The sequence below is a fragment of the Zingiber officinale genome, chromosome 1B (assembly GCF_018446385.1).
Source record: "Zingiber officinale cultivar Zhangliang chromosome 1B, Zo_v1.1, whole genome shotgun sequence".
In the NCBI taxonomy this organism is placed as follows: Eukaryota; Viridiplantae; Streptophyta; class Magnoliopsida; order Zingiberales; family Zingiberaceae; genus Zingiber; species Zingiber officinale.
The window spans coordinates 127,277,380-127,292,445 of record NC_055986.1 but is presented as its reverse complement, the minus strand read 5'-3'; the positions used below and the strand labels follow the sequence as shown (position 1 = coordinate 127,292,445).

The window sequence follows — 15,066 nt, the reverse complement described above, 5'->3', positions numbered from 1 at the left end:
GTCCCAATGAAACTTAGTAGCTTTGCGTAGGATCTTGAAAAAAGGGAGGCTCCGGTTGGCAGTCTTGGAGATGAATCTTGACAACGCAGTTATCCGACCGGTCAAGCGCTGTACTTCCCTCAGGTTTCTTGGGGGCGGCATATCTTGTAACGGTTTTACCTTGCAGGGATTTGCCTCTATACCCCGCTCGGTCACTATATAGCCCAAGAAACGCCCGCCTTTTGCTCCGAATAAACATTTCTGAGGGTTCAGCTTGACTCCATACTTTCTCAGCGTTCGGAAGGTCTCCTCCATGTCCGTAAAAAGATCAGCCGCTCGGACGGACTTGATGAGAATATCATCCACGTACACTTCTAAATTGCGTCCGATCTGCTCCTTGAATACTTTGTTCATCAAGCGCTGGTAGGTTGCTCCCGCGTTCTTTAGTCCGAACGACATTACATTATTACAGTAAGTGTCGTCGGCTGTGACAAAGCTGACCTTCTCTTGATCTTCTCGGGCGAGCGGCACCTGATGGTAGCCCTGATAGGCGTCTAGCATGCATATCAGCTCGCACCCGGCTGTGGAGTCCACCAGTTGATCGATCCGGGGCAGAGGGTAGAAATCCTTTGGGCATGCTTTGTTGAGATCCCGGAAATCGATGCAAACCCTCCACTTGTTGCTCAGCTTGGAGACTAGCACTATATTTGCGAGCCAGCTCAGGAACTGGACCTCCCTTATATGACCGGCCTCCAGGAGCTTCTCGACCTCCGCTCGGATGATGGCGTTTTGTTCGGCGCTAAAGTCCCTCTTCCTTTGCTTCACCGGCCGAGCGTCCGGTCCGACGTGAAGATCATGCTGTGCTATACTTGGCGAAATTCCCGGCAGCTCATGTGTCGACCAAACGAAGACGTCACAGTTTCTCTGGAGACATTTGATCACTTCCTTTTTCTGGCTTGCCTCCAGATCGGCCGCAATGAATGTGGTAGCCTCCGATCGGGTCGGGTGGATCTACACCTCCTCCTTTTCTTCATAAACCAAAGAGGGTGGTTTTTCGGTTATGGCGTTCACCTCGATCCGTGGTGTCTTCCACGCAGAATTAGCTTCCGCTCGGACCATTTCGACGTAGCATCGCCGAGCCGCCAGCTGGTCTCCTCGCACTTCTCCTATTTTATCTTCAACCGGGAACTTAATTTTCTGGTAGAAGGTGGAGATGGCCGCTCGGAACTCACTGAGTGTTGGTCGCCCCAGGATAACATTGTATGTTGAGGGAGAATCGACCACAACGAAGTTGGCAGTCCGCGTCCTTCTGAGCGGCTCTTCTCCCAACGAAATAGCCAGTCGGACCTGTCCGACCGATAGAACTTCATTGCCCGTAAACCCGTAGAGGGGGGTTGTCATGGGCAACAACTCAGCTCGATCGATTTGCAGTTGGTCGAAAGCCTTTTTGAATATGATTTTGACCGAACTGCCTGTATCAATGAAAATATGGTGAATAGTATAGTTAGCTATTACCGCTTTGATGATGAGGGCGTCGTCATGTGGCACTTCGACTCCCTCAAGGTCCCTTGGCCCGAAGCTGATTTCGGACCCGCTCGCCCGTTCTTGACTACAACCGACCGCATGGATCTAAAGTTGCCTGACACTCGCCTTCCTTGCTCTGTTGGAGTCACCTCCGGTCGGTCCGCCAGCGATGATGTTGATTTCGCCTTGGGACGTGTTGCTTCTATTTTCTTCCTCCCGTGCGGACGGCCTAGGCCGCTCCTTAGATACCCGTGGATTGTCCTCGTGCCTCTGAGGAGGATACCGCTCGGGAGACTTTTTGGATGTCCTCCGACCGGCTTCATGGTGCTGTTGTCGCCTGTCGGATGATGGCGATCGACGGCGGCCACTCCAGGGAGCAGAGTGGGCAATCAGGGGAAGGCTTCAGCAATCTCGTGTCTTATGCGTGTCGGTTCGGTGGAACAAGCAAAACATGGGGGTCCATACCTTCTTTTTTGGTTTGGGCCGCTCGGCGGATACCTCTTGGATGGCATGAGACCTTGCATGTTGATGAGGGCGGGATGCTTCAGCTCGCGGTCCTCTGGGCGGCTGGTGGCCAGTGAGCGACTTCCGCTCGGCATGGGCTAGCCGCTCGGTTGGAACTTCTTTCCTTCGGGCTGCCTGGGCTTCCTCCACATTAATGTACTCATTGGCCCGATGTAACATATGATCATAGTCTCGGGGCGGCTTTCGAATAAGTGAACGGAAAAAGTCACCGTCCACGAGGCCTTGCGCGAACGCATTCATCATTGTTTCTGAGGTGACCGTTGGAATATTCATGGCCACCCGGTTGAATTGCTGGATGTAAGCTGGGAGCGACTCCCTGGGCTCTTGTTTGATGGCGAATAGACTGACACTAGTCTTCTGGTAACGCCAACTGCTTGCAAAATGGTGGAGGAAGGCCGTGCGGAACTCCTTGAAACTTGTAATGGATTCGTCCGGCAGCCTCCGAAACCACCGTTGTGCCGATCCCGAGAGGGTGGTAAGGAACACCCGACACTTTACTCCATCTGTATATTGATGTAGGGTAGCTGTGTTGTCAAACTTACCCAAATGGTCGTCCGGGTCGGTGGTTCCGTTGTATTCCCCGATCGCCGGTGGAACATAATGCTTTGGCAGAGGGTCCCGCAGGATGGCCTCCGAAAATTGCTGGTTGATCCGCTCGGGGGAGGAGTCCGTTCGGGGAGCCTTACCTTTTCTGTTGTCTCGCCTGGGTGCCTCATCGGATGAAGATCCTCGATCAATGTTAGCGGGTGCGATTTCAGGAGACGTACGGAATAGGGCCCGATGAAATGGAACCGTGACTGGCGGTGCTTCCGCTCGGCCTCCTGACGCGGACGTCGCTTGTTGCTCCATCCGCTTGGCTTGCGCCTTCTGTTTCTGTTGCTCCACGAGCTTAGCTGCTCTCGCCTTGATTAGAGCGTCGAGCTCCTCCTGGGAGAGCATCACGGTGTGCGGTTGTCCAGCTTCGTCCATCGCTTCCGCTCGGACGCAGGTGCGTTCCCACAGACGGCGCCAATTTGATCCTGTCCGAACGATGAGTCGACGGGCACTGGGGACGTGGTGCTCTCCTCTTTCTACGACCAGCTGCATGAATCTCCAGCGAACCTGCAAAGAAGTCGGGCCGGGAAGGGGTTCCCGGCGACGACCCTCCGACGCTCAAGTCAGGCAAGAGGAAAACGATGAAATGACTCTCAAGATGATAGATTTTTCGTTGTACCTCCGTCGAAGTCTAAGGGCTCTTATATAGAGCTGTGGGGATGCTTATGCACACCTACCGAGGCATACACGTGTCCCTTACCATACCGTAGCATGGGCTTCATAGAGAAGCATGCCTAACACCATATTGCTACAGTTCAGGAACCTTTCTGATGGGACGGTAAAACCTTCCGTCATAAGATTATGCGTATAACTTGGTCGTCAAACATGCCCGTTGTCAGAAGATGTTCCACAATGTCCCCTTGTCCTTTTGTCTCTTTTTTTCCCGCGCCGAGCGTCCATCCGCTCGGCAGACATCAGTCCGACCGGGAAGATTCCACTCCACGTTCTCCGGTCGGCTTGAGACGGTTTCTCCATTGCTGCTTTACGCCTTGGCCGAGCGGGCTTCCCGCTCGGCCCGGCGACCTTGTTCACCATGAGCGTTGGAAACCCGACTCCCCGTCGGGCTGCCTTTGATTCCGCTCGGAGCCGTTCGGCCGGACGACCCACCCCTTCTCCGATCAGCCGGAACTTATGCCGACCCTTTTGACCTTTGACCTCTATGTGGCGTTGACTCCCCTCCAAAAGGGGGTCCCCCGACCTTATTGCCGGATCACCCTACAAGCCGAAAAGGATGATCACGACTCTGAAGCGACGACCGATGAAACTAAAGCAGCGCTATTGGTAAGGAAGTTAAATAAATTTATTAAAACTAATAAATTTAGATCGCAGTCAAGGAAACAACAACGCAACAAAAGGACGATCCGATACTACAACTGCAACGAAGAAGGGTACATCAAGGACGACTGCCCGAAACTAAAGAAAAGGGACAAGGAGAAGTCTCAAAGGCCGACGTCCTCGAAGCACAAGAGTGTGAAGGCTACATGGGATGAATCGTCATCCTCGAAATCAAAAGTCGAAGCATTCTCGAGATTAGCATTGATGGTCAACCATCTTTTCGAAGAAACCAGCTTGGAGATGAGCATAGATGAAGGGGGAGGATCATCAGAAGAAGAAAGCTGCGATGAAGGGAGAGCATCAGATATAGAGGTATGTGAGGTACGCAATCTGACTCCCGAGCAGTCCTTTCAATTCATAAAAATTCTCACTAAAGACTTAGTTAAATTAGAAAAGGAGAATAATGAGTTGAAGTAAAACTTAATAAAAGCATGCCCACTAGAAATGTACGATAATTTAAAATTAGAGAATTAGAAATTGAAAAATGATTATGCATGCTTAAATAAATTTTCAAAATTAAAACTCAAGTTATATGGAAAATTAAATTGGTACATTAGAAAACATCAGGGACAACTTAGGAAAGTTCCCAAAAGTTATGTATCCCCTAAGTTCTTGATTAATCAGTAGGAAGAAATCTTTACTGGATTCCAAAATCTTTTCTAGACTATTTTTTTTTAAATTAAAGCTTTCAGCGAGAAAATTAAATGTTAAAATTTTTTTATGAGGATTTATCTAAGAAATTGGTTGTTGCTCTAATAACCAAGAAGGTCTAGTGGCTCGCCACGACCTGGAAGCCAAAATATTAAAATAAAATGTTTAATTAACTTTCTGTTAAAGAATTAAAATTAGAATTAAATAATGCTTTAAAAAGTTTCTCAAACATTTTAAAAAAATATTTTTATACTTAGAAAAATGATTCATGCATAAAATTTTTACTTAGAAAAATTCTCAAATAATATTTTTTTTCCAAAATTAAAATTTTTTCTGAAATTAGAAATTTTTGTTTAAATCTTACCTAAGTTTCACTTAGAAAATTTTCAAAAGAAAAATTTTTTAACGTAGAAATTATTTTGAGATTTTTTTAAACTTAACCTTTTCCTTAGAAAACTTCTACTTGAAATTTATGACCTCATTTTTTTGCTGTGATCAAAGGAGGAGAGAGAGGAACAAATTTAGGGAGAGTTAAAAATTAAAAATTTCTTTTTCTTAGTGTTGCAAATTCTTTTATTGCAACCTTTCTGCTTAAAATGTTAGTTTAGTAATTTTCTTTAAATTACTACTTGTCTATTTTTTTCCCTAACTTGAACTTGGGTTGATGCACATCAAAAAGGGGGAGATTGTTGGACCCCGTGGTTGTTTTGATGTGATCAACCAAGTTAGGTTAGGTCCTGTTTGTTATTTGATCTCTGTGTCTAGCTAAGTGTGCAGGAGCTTAGGAGCACAGGAAGTCGAGCGGAAGATGCAGCTAGTGAGAAGGACGACATAGGAAGGGAGCCGACGAGCTCGGTGCGTTCGAAGGACGAAAGAGCTGCGGAAGAGTACACCGGTGGACGAGAAGAACGTGCGCGGCGTTCGAGGGACGAGAAGCCGGGACGGAAGCCTACTCGAGGAGAAGGCCGGAAATTAAGTTTGGGTGAACCTTATTTCGGTTGGTCGCAATCATCTAGGCAATCAGAGCTTCAGAAGACAAAAAGAAGGCAAAAGGAGCTGAAAAAGCTACCTTGAGGCGCCTTCAATGAAGTGTTGAAGGTGCCTGCGCTGCTTGTAGTGCTGGAGCCTGGAGGCGCCCTCATGGCCTTGAGGGCGCCTTCAACCATGTCCAAGGCACCCTCAAGGCCATTGGAGGCCCCTCAAACCTAGTCTAGTGATCTTTTCACATATGGATAAAGTTTTATCCATCTACTCGGCTGGAGGCGCCCTCAAGGCTCGAGATATGTTTTCCAGGAGCTATATAAAGGTTTCTGGAGCTAGGAAATTAATGAATCAACTCTAAATCAATTCCTAGTAACTTGTAAGAGCTTTTAGTGTGTAAAAGACTTCTCCGCCTTCAGAGAAGAAGACTTTTCTAGTGCGTCTGTTCAACCACCTTGGATTAACAACCTTCTTGGTTATAACCAAGTCAACTCTCTAAGTTTTCTTTCTTTTCTGTTATTGCTGTTATTTCTTTTATTATTGTTGCTAATTTTTGAGTTGAAAGTTTGAGGAGGGTATTTTCATTTGCAGGCAATTCACCCCTTCCCTCTTGTCGGTCCCGCTGCACCAACAGTATACTTTACTTTAAGCAAAAGATTTTTCAAAATTATTGCATGTTTAAATAAGAAATTAACTAACTCTAAAAATTATATAAATGAACTAACAAAAGAAAATAACAAACTTAATGAATAATTAAAATCAAGTTCAACAACTGAACCAATTCAAGCTGAAATCCCAACTCAAGTTGCAAAACTTGAGAAGGATAATCTCAGATTGAAAAAATGAAAAAATTGAACTAAAAGAATTACTACAAAAATTTACAACTAGATCAAAGTATCTCGACATGATACTTGGGTCACAAAGAGCTGAGTACAACAAGTCTGGACTCTGATACAAGTCTAGCTCAACCAACAAATCCTTTATATCATTAGTTAATCAAAATAAGACCCAAACTAAAGCTTGGTTTCCAAAGCATGTCTAACCACGCAAGTAGGAATCAACCAATATTATATACCTAAAAATGAGATCTATTACATAAAATCAAATCCAACTAAAACCTCAAAGTCAAACCAAAATAAATCTTCAAAACTAAATTCTAAACTTAAAAATGAAATAAAATCAAACAAATCAAATTACCACTATAGTTATAAAAGTAATCGACATACACCCAAAACTTAAAAATCAAACTCAACAATTCAGGGGGAGGCTCCAAATTTGTTGGCACATCCAAAATAATAACTTGTCTGGATAATTAGGACTAGCCTAAATAGAGATAACAGTTTAACATAACAAATGTACTGGTAAAATTTTGGATGATAGTAGGTTAGAGAAACTCTGTCTAAGCATGTTTAGGAAGATATGACTTCGACCTGGTGCATTTGACTTAGTGGAACTAACTGAAGCTACCTCTTACAAATCCGAACTAGTTAGACCAAGGTTTTGTACTAAGTTCAGTGGACAAGATTATTTGAAAAATCTTGAAGGCATGGTAACTCTAATGATGTCCAGGTGACTCACCATAACCTAGAAGTTTATCTAAAGAATATCTGTTTATTGAACCCAAAGTTAAATATGAATCTAACACAAAGTTAAACTAAACCCTGAAATTAAAATTAACTCATCTCACAAAATTATAAGATTCCTTGATTGAAAACGTAGATCGGGTGAGATGACTAAGGACTTTAAAATTATATTTAAAATTAAAAATTAAAAAAATCAAACTTAAAACTTAAAATTAAGATTAAACTTAAAAACTAAAATTAAAAATTAAAACTTAAAGTTAAACTTAACTTATTCACCCTAATCAAATTCCAAATCAAGTTTAATCTAAATTGGTTTTTAACTCCTACCTATTATAGGAAACCAAGTGGATATTAGACAGTGGTTGTTCCAAACACATGTCTGGGGATCACACCAAATTCACTCAATTAACATACAAAAGCTTAGAAATAGTTGCATTTGGAAACAATGGCAAACTCAAAGTAATTGGGATAGGTAATATTGAACTCAAAACCGATTTTACTATTAAGAAAGTATTACTTGTTGAAAATCTCAAATACAATCTTCTTATCATTAGTCAATTGTGTGATTCAGGATATAAGATTAGGTTCCTATCCTCTGAATGCTTGATTCAGCACATAGATAACCCTACCATAAAACTAAAAGGGTTTAGGAAGGACAATATCTATGCAATTTGTTGGCACAGCGGGGCCGACAAGAGGGGGTGAATTGCCTAAAATAAAAAAATAAAACCCCTTCCCGATCCTTAGACTTAAACTAGAAACACAATCAAAAATAGAATTAACAACTTAAAGAAATAAGTAAAAGACCACTATTTACTTGATTACAATATAGTTGGTTGTTAATACAAGGCGGTTGAAAAGCTCACTAAGAATCTCTTTATATAAAGGCGAAGAAGCCTTTTACACACACTGAAAGCTCAGAAATAACTACAAAAGTGATTACAGAAGCTGTTCTTCTATTTCCTAGCTCCAGGGATTTTTTTATAACTCCTGAAAATTCTATCCGTAGCTTGAAAGCGCCTCCAATGAGGCGCAGTGGATAAAGCTTTATCCACTGCCAACGATAACTTCTCCTGGTCGAAGGCACCTTCCATGCTCATGGAGGGTGCCTTCCATGCTTATGGAGGGTGCCTTCCATGCTCATGGGAGGTGCCTTCCGTCTGAAGGAAGTGGAGACGCACAGGGGTGCCTAGGAGGCGCCTTCAATGCCCTTTGAAGGCACCTCTAGCAACGTATGCCTAGCTCCAAGCCTTCCTTTGGATTTTTCGCTGCTCTCATCGCCTTGGTGATTTCAGTAAACCGAAATAGGGCTCACTCGAACCCAATTTTTGACCTTCTCCTCGAACATGCTTTCTCTCCGGCTTCTCGTCTCTCGAACATCGCGTACGTATTCTCGTCCACCGATGTACTCTTCCACATCACCTCATCCCTCGGATGCATTGAGCCCGTCGACTCTCTTCCCATGTCATCCTTCTCGTTAGCTGCGTCTTCCGCTCGACTTCCTATACTTCTAAGCTCCTACACACTTAGACACAGGGATTAAATCAAAATAGGACCTAATTTAACTTGGTTGATCACACCAAAATAATCATGGGGTCCAACACAATCAACCTAACTTATTCCTCACTTGAGTGTCACTTGACAAAAAAAGAAGAAACCTGGTTATGACATAAAAGAATGTCACACACAAACTTTATAAATCTAAGTAAATTAAATGGATTAGTTGAGGTTTACCAAAGTTATCCAACTTAGACTCAACAATTTGTAATGTCTGTCAACAAGGAAAACAAACAAAGTTAACTCACAAATCAATAAATTAACTTCAAAAAAATTCTATACTAGAACTATTACACTTGGACTTATTTGACTCCCATGGAATCAAATCAATAAATGGAAGCCTTTACTGTCTGGTAATAATAGATGATTAATCTAGATTCACCTGAGTAAAATTCTTAAAAAATAAAGATGAAATATTTGAAGTCTTTAGTAATTTTTACAAACAAATTGAAAATAAAAAAGACAAAAAATTAAAAGAATCAGAAGTAATAACAGAGATGAATTTAGAAATCATAATTTTAATCAATTCTGCCTTGAAAGTGGATATCATCACGAATTTTCATGTCCTAAAACACCCCAATAAAATAAAATAATAGAAAGAAAGAACAGAACTCTACTTGAAGCCTCTAAGACAATACTAAATGAGTATAAACTACCAAAATATTTTTGGGTAGAAGCTGTTAGTACAACTTGCTATATACAAAACAGAATCACAATAAGTAAAACTTATAATAAAACCTCATTTGAACTCTATTATAATAAACAACCTAATATTAAATACTTTAAAGTATTTGGATGCCTAACCTACATACTAAATACAAGAGAACACTTAGGAAAGTTTACCTCAAAAGTAGAAAATGAAATCTTTATAGCCTATTCATCGAACAGTAGAGGTTATAGAGTATATAACAAAGTCACACTAAAAATTGAAGAAACCTCAAATGTAAAATTTGATGAGACCAATCAAAACTTAGAACAAACCCAGATTCAAACTATTGATTTTGTTCGAGGTCAAGGGGGAGCCAGTGAAAACCTAAGTCACGAATACGAAGAAGAAGAACAACCTCAAGTAAATGAACCTACTAGAACGTTAAGGGCTAACCCAAAACATCTAATTGACCAAATAATTGGTGACTCAGACCTAAGAGTTCAGACTAAATCATTCTTTAGAAATTTAAGTCAAATATCTTTGATCTCAAAAATTAAACCCAAAATGATAGTAGAATCCTTACTTGACCTAGACTGGATCATAGCCATGTAGGAAGAACTAGCTAGTTTGAAAGAAACGAAGTTTAAGACTTAGTACCACCGCCTAACAATAAAAAGGTAATAGAAACAAAATGAGTATTTAGAAATAAACTAAGTGAAAATAGAAAAATTATTAGAAACAAGGCTAGATTAGTGGCTAAAGGGTTTAATCAAGTAGAAGGACTTGACTATGATGAAACATATGCCCTAGTAGCTATACTTGAGTCTATTAGAATGCTACTTAGCTATGCAACCCATAAAGGATTTAAGCTTTATCAAATGGATGTTAAATCCACCTTTTTTAATCGGCTAATAAAAGAAGAAGTTTATGTAGGTCAACCACCTGAGTTTGAAAGTTTAGATCATCCTGACTATGTTTTTAAACTTAAGAAAGTATTGTATAGTCTTAAACAAACACCTAAGGCCTGGTATGAAAGGTTGACCTCCTCCCTAATTTCCAAAGGATTCAACCAAGGACAAATTGATCCAACTTTATTTGTAAAATCAATCAACCAAGATATCTTTATAGCCCAAATATATGTTGACGACATAATCTTTGGTTTAACCAATTCAGAATTGTTACAAGAATTTATAACCTTAATGGAACAAGAATTTGAAATGATTTTATTAGGTAAACTAACTTATTTTTTATATTTATAAATTAAACAAATTAGTGAAGGAGACTATGTTTACTAACAAAAGTATATTAAGGAATTACTTAAAAAAATTGGAATGAAAAACACCAAGGAAATAAAAACACCAATGATAACTAACACAACCTTAGATAATGACCTAAATGGCAAATCCATAAATCTAAAATACTATAGAAGTGCGATAGGTAGTCTTTTATACTTAACCGCAAGTCGACCTGATATTTTATTTACGGTTAGTATGCGTGCTAGATACCAAACTTGTACTAAAAAATTCCACTTAAATAACGTAAAAAGAATTTTCAGATATCTAAAAGGAACATCAAATGTAAGAATTTGGTATCCTAGAACACTCAACTTTGAACTCATAGGTTACTCTGACTCAAACTATGCTGGCTGTAAACTAGACCGTAAGAGTACAAGTGATGAATGCCAGTTACTTGAACTATCACTTGTCAGCTGGTTTAGTAGAAAATAACATTGTGTTGTCTTATCTACTACTGAGGCAGAATATATAACAATACGAGAATGCGTTGCATAATTATTATGGATGATGCACACTCTAAAAGATTTTAATCTAAACTTTACAAATACAAAGTACTAATTGATAATGTTAGCTCAATTAATTTAACAAAATATTCTGTGCATCATTCAAGAACCAAACACATCGAAGTTAGACACCACTTTATCATGGATCATGTCAGTAAAGGTGACATTGAACACAAGTATATTGAGTCCAAGTCAAACTTAGCTGACATATTCAGCAAACTCCTCCCTGAAAGTGAATTTAACAACTTACATCGATAATTAGGAATGTGTTTCATAGACTAGGACTAATATTTTCTAAATTATTTTCGAATAATTTATAAATTCTAGGGTAAATTTTTTTTTCTTACATTTTTTCTCAAAATTCTCTTATTTTTAGAATTTTTAAAATCAATTTTAACCTTAGTCTATATCAACTCCATAAAAAGTATGTACCTATAGATTTAAGACTTGAGCATCTCACCAACACATTAAGGCTACCTTGTTTTTGTATTACCAAACTTAGAAAGAGGTGAGATATATAGGCAGGTTGCCTGGACTTAAGATGCTTATATCAGTACATCAACATAAGTCTGGGCGTTAAATATCAAATTTATAGTGATCAACTTAAGTAATCCAGGTTAGTCAAACACTAACTGGATAAAAAAACTTAACCTGACTAACTAAGTGAACACTGTTATCTTCTTATAGTTAGTTAATAACTAACGGTTAGATAGTTAAGGATAATTTATAGCTGATTAGATTAATTTGAAATAATGTCGGATTCAGGGGGAGGATATTTAAAAATGACTTTCAAATTTTTACTTTGATTAGATATTTTAAACATATTTATATTTTTCAAAAACATTTTTTTTTCAAAATATTTCTAAAAGATGTTTTTCGAAAGCACACCTATACTTTTCAAATTTCTATTTTGAAAATCATCATTGCCACATTTTGAAATATCCAATATTTTACAAAATTCTGATGATTTTGAAAACTGACTACTTTAATTTTTGCAAACTGCTTTTAAACAAACTTGAAAAGTTTTTTCTTTGAATTTTTTTAAAAAAGATTCACTTTTGTAAAAATTAATCTTTTAAGAGTTTAAATCTTGAAAAAGGTTCATCCCTAAATTTTTTTTTGCAAAACTTATTTCTTTAAACTTTCTTAATAACTATTTAAACTTTACAATTAGTTTTAAAAAAAAACTACAAGTGTTTTGCAAACCTTCATTTTTTTTTGTAAAGTACATCTCCCATAACTCTAAACCTTATTTTTGTTGCCTATTTTTTGAACAAGTTTTTGTTTCACTGTCTTACTTATTGACTCATATCTTTTTAATGAATGTCAAAGGGGGAGGGTTAGAGATTAAGTTAGCAAATAAAAGAAAAATCAGAACAACTTAAACCCCACAACAAAAGCTAATTTTCTCATATTTTTTTATTCTTACTTTGCATATTTTTTTTCCCAACTTAACCTAGGTTGTCATTGCATCAAAAATGGAGAGATTGTTGATACAATTTTCACTAACGATCTAACTCAAGTTTTGATGAATGACAAATAAGTTAAGTTAGGTTCTATTGTGATCTAACCACATGATTAAGTGTGCAGTACGAAGTCTAGATAGGTCGACAGGCCGACCGGATATCTGACAGGAAATCCAGCTAGGTCAACGGGCCGACCAGATAGCAGGTATGAAGTCCAGATAGGTCGATGGACTGACCAGATATCTGGCGAGAACTCCAGCTAGGTCAACGGGCCGACTGGATAGTTGGCATGAAGTCTAGACAGGTCTACGGGTTGACCGGATGTCTGACAAGTTGGTAAGTTAAGGTAAGTCACTGGAGAAGAGTGACCTTGTGAGGGTGTGTCCCGGTTAAGGGGACAGTAGGCGTCGATCTAGGTTAGGTCCATTTCAGATTCCTAATCTGAGACCTTGACTAGCTCCTAGTCCTGAGAGGACAGAAATTAATTAATATTACTCATTATTATTGTGCTAACATTTGTCTTGCAGGTTATCATTTTTGGTTATTGGACTAACGTTGTTTTGCAAGATAAAGGAGCAAAAATTACCTTCGGATGAACAGTGTCCGAAGGCGCCTTCAAGTTTAATGAAAGGCACCTTCGTTTTGTTCATAGAAGGCGCCTTCTTGGAAGACGCCTTCCGTAGGATAAACTTTGGACGAAGTCATGAATAGGGGCCGTACTCTTCGGGATCAACTTTCTCATGTTGGAGGCGCCTTCAATGCCCTATATAAGCCAGTCTCGAGGAAGTTTCAATACACAACATTTATATGAGCTACTACGCGTCCATTTGAGGTATCGACTGCTCCAGGCTCCTGCTACGACTCTGCTGAGAAGCTGCTGCGCCCTACAACTGTTCCGAGGACTTCTGATCGCCACTGGCAAATCGACATCGATATACGAACAAGCCACTTCAATCCTAAGTGTCAGTAATATTTTTATTGTACTTAACTTCTACAAATGGGAAGTGCGGTCTGTTGCACTTCACCGATCTATTTTGTACTCAATTCCCTCTTCCGGAGGTACCAGAAGTGGTTTTTAGTGGATTACCCATCGATAGGTTTGCGGGATCTGAGTCTTGGAGTAGGAGTCGCCGAAGGCTCTGAACCAAGTAAAACCTCCCGATTCTCTTGTGTTCTCATTCCGCTTTAATTTTCCGATGCTCACTTAATTTTTGAAAAGTTTTTCAGACACTTGATTCACCCCCTCTCACGTACATCTCGATCCAACAGAATGCTTCCGCGGTTGTGCAAGGTATCATTCTTTTATATATATATATATATATATATATATATATAAATATAAAATAATTTTAAAACTTATTAGTAATTTTATCTGGTTATTTTTTATATAAAAAATATGTACTGTCATAGTTCTCTTTAGTCCCACATCTTAGTATTGGCAACACCGCAAGCGGAGAACTTTCTATAAATACTTTAGGCCGACAACGTTAGAAATCATATCTTTCTTAACCTTTTTACTAAGATCAAGTGCAGTATTTGCTCTTATCAGTTTAATATCTAATATAAATAATTAAATTAATTTTTTACGAGGGAGAGTCTGTTATAGTAGCTTGTTGTGGGGTTTTCGAGTATCGCTCTTGGGTTGCACTAGTGCATGGGTCTAGTGCACCTTACCAAGTCCAATTTATGGACTTGAGTACTAATTTACACGTATTCATATATTATATTACACATGCAACGCGTGTGTGCGATGACTAGTATATAGAATAAATAAATATAATTTATCTAAAATTTTTAATATATATATATATATTAAAGAATTCAGACAGTGTACTAATTTACACGTATTCATATTTATGGGCTAGATCGCGCTCGGATTCCAGCTGAATGGTGGCTAGAATCGGTCACGATGCTAGCGAAAGCAGCACTGTTGATTCCGGCCACGATCTGTCCGGAATTCGATCGTGACCGGATTCCGGCCGGATCGCTGTCGGAATTCGGCCGTTTCGTGGCCAGAATCGGTCGTGACGCTAGCGGACACAGCACTGCTGATTTTTGTCGTGATCTGGTCGGAATCCGATTGCGATCCGGCTGGAATCCATTCGCGATCCGGTCAGAATCCGACCGCGATCCAATCGGAATTCGGTCACGATCCCACCGGAATCCGATTGCGATCTGGCCGAAATTCGGTCGGAATCTTCTCGCGATCGAATTCCGACTGGATGACGACTAGATCGCGGCCAGAATTGCGCTGAAACCCTTGGGGTTCAGATTCCTTGTAGGTTGTAGTTTTGGTTTGGGCTGACGGCCGTTGTCGATGGGCGACCGTCGACGATGGGTGGACGATGGCCGGACGTCTAGCGGAAGGCCGACGAGCAAGCGGTAGCTAGTGGTTTGGATATATATATATATATATATATATAT

General features: G+C 39.9%; 1 pseudogene; it reads left to right on the top strand.

The window, feature by feature from the left end:
- The first annotated feature begins 14,138 nt into the window (after nt 1–14,138).
- Nucleotides 14,139–14,316, top strand: LOC121993965 (annotated as a pseudogene).
- The last annotated feature ends 750 nt before the right edge of the window (nt 14,317–15,066 follow it).